A 5,907-nucleotide genomic window follows, 5' to 3' on the forward strand; every position below is an offset into this window, starting at 1 on the left:
CTCCCCTCCCTTCCCCTCTTCTCCACTTTCCTCCCTCCCTTCTTCCCTTCTTCCTTCTTCCCCTCCCTCCCTCTCTCCCTCCCTTCTGTGCTTTCTCCTCCCTTTCCCTTTCTCTTCCTTATCCCTCTCCCCTTCCCCTCCCCTCTCCTCCCCTCTGCTCCTCTCTGCTCCCCTCCCCTCCACTTCCCTTCCTTCCTTCTTCCTCTTCTCCTCTTCCTTCACCCCCCCCTTTGTTCCTTTGACCTTCTCTCTCCCTCTCCCTCCTCTCTTCCTCTGATTTTGCAGATCCAGCTTAAGGTCTTCCGCAGTTGGGGTACATTCTCTGACCCTGAACTCTACTCCCAACCCTCAGATGAGTCTTCGGACTCTAGGCTGCAAGATAAGACAAGGGATTACACTCCGGCCTCCTCTGTGCTGGGTGACTTTGGACTGGTTGTTTCATGTCTTCGGACTGCAGTGGGCCTAAGTAGAGTGTAGCCCTTTCGGCTCCTAGATTCTGTGAAGTGCTGGTCTGCAGCAGACAGGGAACAGAAACCCTCTTGCATTGCTCTTCCCCTAATGCCACCCTGGCTCTGAGGGTGGCCTGAGACAGGGAGTGACAGTGAGCATGAGGAGCCTATATCTCTTGCCACCCTCCACAGGCAGCGCAGTCGGGACCTTGTGGTCAGGGGCAGGGGTAGGGGCATGTTCCTGTTTTGCTGCTGATTTTCTGAGCACCCATCATGCCTCTTTCCAAGGCCAGCACCACTCTTGCCTGTTTTTGCTTCCTGTATGGAGGGGCCTGGGGATGTTGGCTGTCATGTCACACAGACAGGCAGGGATGCAGCCCCCTCTCTGGGGTGGAGGCCTCTGCACCAGGGTGCCCCAGACAGAGATGAATCATCTCCTTTCCAGCACCCCTGGGGGACCGCTAAGTAGGCCAAATGAAATGATCTGCGCTGGCCTCTGGCCAGGGCAGTAGGGCTAATCCTTGCCTTTGCAGGAGCGCCTGGGGCCGGAGGGTCTGCCACCAGTCACAGCTGCCTGTTACGGTGCTGGCCTTGCTACCCTGTCACCATCCAACTGAGGACCTTGGGGGCCTCCTGCCAGCCCCTCCTTTTCCCAGCACTGAAAACATTCACAGGGTCGCAGTCTGCCTCCACCTGTGCCCAGGAAGACGAAGGGGGACACATACAGTACACAGCTCCAGTCCCTGCAGGAAGCTCTTGACAAGCCCCTACTGAGTGCTCTACCTCAGGAGAGGGGAGTCAGAAAGGAACAGAAACCAAGCCCTGTGTGTCTGCTAGTATTGCCACGCTGTCCTTACAACTGTCCTGTGAAGTGGGCATCCCTATTATCTCCATGGTCTAGAGGAAGAGACACAGCTCAGAAAGGACAGATAATTACCCAAGGATGCAGAGCTGCTGGTAGGTTTGCTTGTGGCCCATGGTGGGCTGGGCAGTTCCCTCTGCTCACCTGACACTCCCATGCCATGTAGCAGTCAGTGAGCCAACATTTACACAGGAGGAAGGTCAAAGGCAAGGAGGGGGAGGGGCCCTGCTACCCAGAGGCTAATGTGACACTGGCAGAATGGACCCTGCTGAGCCAGAACCTGATGGAGCCCAACAACCATCTAAAGATATGGAACTGGGGCTGGTGGCACATGGATGCAGCCCCAGCACTCTGGGAGACTGAGGCAGGAGGACTGCAAGTTTGAGCTCAACCTGGGCAACTTAGAGACCTAGTTCAGATTCTGTCTCAAAATAAAATAAAGGGGACTGGGGTTATGGCTCAGAGCAAAGGCCTTGGGCTCAATTGCTAGTATTGAAATAAAAGAAGGAACAGCATGTGAGAACCACAGCAGGTAATGAGCATCTCTGTCCCTGCCCCTAGAGACACCTGCACAGGGGGAAGGGGAAGGGCTGGCTCAGGTAGGACTTGGAGAAGTGTAAACTTGGAAGCCAGACAGTCTCAGGGGAGGGAGGTGTCATTCTCTTTACAAGATCATCTCTGGAGGCCCCGTGTGGGAGGCACAGCTGGCACCTCAGCTGCACTCAGGGGGCTCGGGTGGGGGGAACTGTGCATCACTCGTTCATCCGCTTGCTCACTCATTTGTTCACTGAAGCATGTGCACTGGGTCCCTTGTATGTCTCAGGCATTTTCCAAATTGGGGTGAGAGGAGGAGGATACATCATAAATAAAACAGCCAGAGTCTACGCTCTGAATGAGATGTCGTGAGTGTGTGTGTGTGTGTGTGTGTGTGTGTGTGTGTGTGTGAGAGAGAGAGAGAGAGAGAGAGAGAGAGAGAGAGAGAGAGAGAGCCCACGCGCGTGCACACGTCCCGGCATTTGCATGACTGTGTGTGTCTGGGCATGCAACAACATGGATTTCCTGGAAGGGAAAGGGGACCCTGGGCAGCAACCAGAGCAGGCTGAGCCTCTGTTTCAGCCCTGGCCTATAGACCTTGCCAGCAGCTTGTGCTGAGAGGGAAGCTTTGAAAAATCCTCTGTTCCCCAGAAGCCCCCTCCTTGGCATGGCCTGCTTCCCTGCTGCCCATTCTTCCTGTCTCAGGGGCTGTTGCTGCCTCCACATACTGGCTGGGGCATTGTCAGGACTCACCACTCCCAGGCCCAAGGTCAGCGGAAACGGATCCCCAGGGCTGCAGGTGAGGCCAGGCTGGGCACCACAGGGAGGCTTCTTTTTATTGCTCACCCAGCCACTTGCTGAAAAATTAATTTGCAAATGAATCACATTTATTGAGACCTTCTGGATTGGGTAACAGATGCAGCCTGGCCTGTTCCAGAAGACCATCCAGTGAAGAAATCCGAAAGCGGTCAGTGGACAAAAGGAGGCCTGCTGGCCGAGCCCCTCTCCCGGCTTGAACTCCTCAGTACAGGCAGGTCTGCATTTGGAAGGCTCCCCGGAATGGAACTGGGGCTCCAGCCTCCAGCCTGTGAGGGCTCCTGGAGTGGAGGCTGGGCTGGGCAGCCCGGCGCTCCCAACCAGCTCTCTGGATTGGTTCTCCTGTAGCCCCTCCGAAACAACCATGAGCCCGCTCTCCCCTCCCTGGCCATCTGCTCGAAGCATCTGGTGATCAGGTGCAAGCCCCACACCGGAGCATTCAAGCTGAAATGTGCAGTCACCTTGCCACCCACGCTGGCTCTTGCTACGGCGCCAGGCTGCCCCTCTTTGTGTTGGGGAGAACAGTTTGGGGATGGAAACCCGACTGCTGGTGCCAGGAGTTCACCACGGCTGCGCCAAGATCCTGCAGCCTGAGGCTAACCCAGTCTCCAGACCTGGCTGTCCCCTCCTACCAGGGTCTGGGACCATCTCTCTAGCACAGGGCTGGGGCTTCCAACAGCAGAAACAAGACTGTTCTAGGATGTTCTCTGTACTCAGCTGATAAAGCATGTGTCTAAGATATTTGGGTTCTGCCATTAACAAGAAATGGATAGCCTTATTGTAGTGATGGCTCTGCCTGGATTTAATAAAGAGAGTAGCTCCCAATGCCACCACTGTTGGCCATGAGTGCCAAATGCTCTTTGGGAGAGGGGGGATTCTCAGTAGTCATCAAAAAGTAGGTGTGGTAAAGAAGCTTAGGATTTGCTCTCATGACTACTTCCTTCTCCTGCTCCAACCGAATGCCATACGGGGTGATGTAGGAGCTCCTAATGTTGAAATATCCTTTGCTTCTCCAGGAAGATCCCACAGCGTTTCCTGAGCCACTGAGGTGCTGTTGATAGCAAGGACTTCCTGCAGGGAGATGTGTTTTATTTCTTGTAAACGTGGCCCCGTGTGCTACCTCCCTAAACAAAGGGGGGATAGAGGAAGAGCGATTCTGTCCTCCCCAGGTCCAGAGACACGGAGCATTGAATTTACAGAGCTTCTCTCCTGGGGGGTGGAGACTACAAGGTAAGGGTTTTCTCCAAAAGTAGAGAAAGAGGTCTCAGTTAAACTGAATAATAGTTTATTGGAAGCACTCTTCTTTTTGTTTGTTTTTAATTGCTCAGTGTGGTCTTAAAGATGAAAGTAATATCCTCCTATAGGCTGGGGATACATTTTCTGTTTCTCTTTCTAGATTAGCTATAGGTATTACTCCAGAGTGTTCTTACATGAAGAAACAATTTTATTAGAAACCAGAAGTCCTGCCCAGGTCTAATCTATGTGTCCCTGTCTTATCCAATAAGCCGTGCAGTTTAATGTTGCTGAAGGAACTGCCTGCTGAAATTAACAATATGTTTTGTTCTTGAAAGATACACAGAAATAAAGACATCAAAATCTTCAGCTACTTTCATCCGTTCATCTCATTGCAAAGGAATCTTCTTCAGATCATGTAGAAGACTAAATCTGTCAGAATAGGTGAGGAGGGGAGGGGGATGGATCAGGAAGGAGGATGTAAAGCCCTAAATTCCAGGGTAGCCCTTGATGTATCCATCTGCCGGTATCCAGCTAGCTACCCATTTGTTTTTAGACGCTCCAAAACCAGACACTTTCCAGGAGGGTTACTGAAGAGGAAAACAGTTTTCATGGTGAGAGTTTTAAAACTTTTGCAACTTCATAACGCATCCAGTTCCTTTGGAGGGAAAAATGCAACAGCCACGACTGTGATCTTGGATATCGGAATGTATGAGAGATGGGGTGGTTCAAAGATATAGAAGAAGCGGATACTAGTTTCTGACAGAATCCAGCTTTTAAGTGTTTCCGTACGATGGCTCCAGTATGTCTATGTTAGATTTTAAACACACCCCCAAAGATCTTTGATTTCAAACATGTACTTTTTTTTCTTCCTCTTTTTTTAACCCACGCATACGTGTAGCATGTGTGCTGTTTCCCTTAGGAAGGGCTGCCTGCTTCACCTCCACAGTCTGCCTTCCAGTGGCTTGGGCTATGGGGAGGTGGCTGCCCTGGCATCCTGGTGCTGTTTGGCAAGCCACCCCTGCTGGCACCGAAGTCCCCATGTCTTTCTGTTTCGCCTCTTGGTTGAGCATAGAGACAAGGTCCCCTTGGCTTAAGGCGCGGCGCTGGCTTTCTCCGATGGTTGTGCCGTAAGTTAGCAGGATAAGTTTGACAGTAATTTAATTTTCATTGACAAATGCTGTCATAATATTGAGGAAAAAGTGAGATATTGTATCAACAGTAGTGGTCGACGCTCAGCCAGTCATATGGACCGGGCGAACACCATATGCTTCCTCCAATCCCGCCTTGGAAAGCTCTGGCTAAGAACTTGACAAGCTTAAGATACCAGTCAGGAAAAGCGATTACCCTTGAGAGGTTCTTGCCGTGTTTCCAGTTTCCTAATTTCCTAAGGGGAGAAAAAAGGCAGCTGTTTTTTGGGTTTCAGCCAACATGTACCCTACTCCCAGTCAGGGCAGCCCCTCTGGTGGACCTCCGCAGGTGTTTGCCAAGGTGTGTCTGTCTCCCATGCACTGAGACCAGTGGCAACCAAGAAACTTGCACACCGACATCTTCACACGATCAGAAGAAATCCTGGAATGCTGAAACACCACTGGCTTCCTGCAGCTCTGCATTTGCCCCACCTCTGGTTCTCCTCACCCAATGCCAGTGAATGCTGTACCCACAGAGTGGGGGAGGCTAGGATTAAATCAGTGCCATGTGACATTCTCAGACTCCATCCAGAAGGGGGATGGGACTTCTTTGGAGGAATGCAGCTCAGGATAGCTGAACCTCCAAACCCCCTTCTGGGCCAATTAGAACTGGGAGGAGATTCCCTGGAGTGTTGGTGTACCTGGGTGCCTGTGTCAGACTATAGTCATGGCCCAAATCTCGGCTGGAAAATTTGTGAAAAAAAAAGGAGAAAATCAGTCTTAATTTGCTCTGTTTTTGTAGCATTGGGTTTGTTTTAAATTGCCTACTATACATAGAAAAAAAATCAATGGATGAGTAAAGTTACAAACAGCCTGGGAGAAA

Source organism: Octodon degus, unplaced genomic scaffold (genome assembly GCF_000260255.1).
Source record: "Octodon degus isolate 3935 unplaced genomic scaffold, OctDeg1.0 scaffold00083, whole genome shotgun sequence".
Classification (NCBI taxonomy): Eukaryota; Metazoa; Chordata; class Mammalia; order Rodentia; family Octodontidae; genus Octodon; species Octodon degus.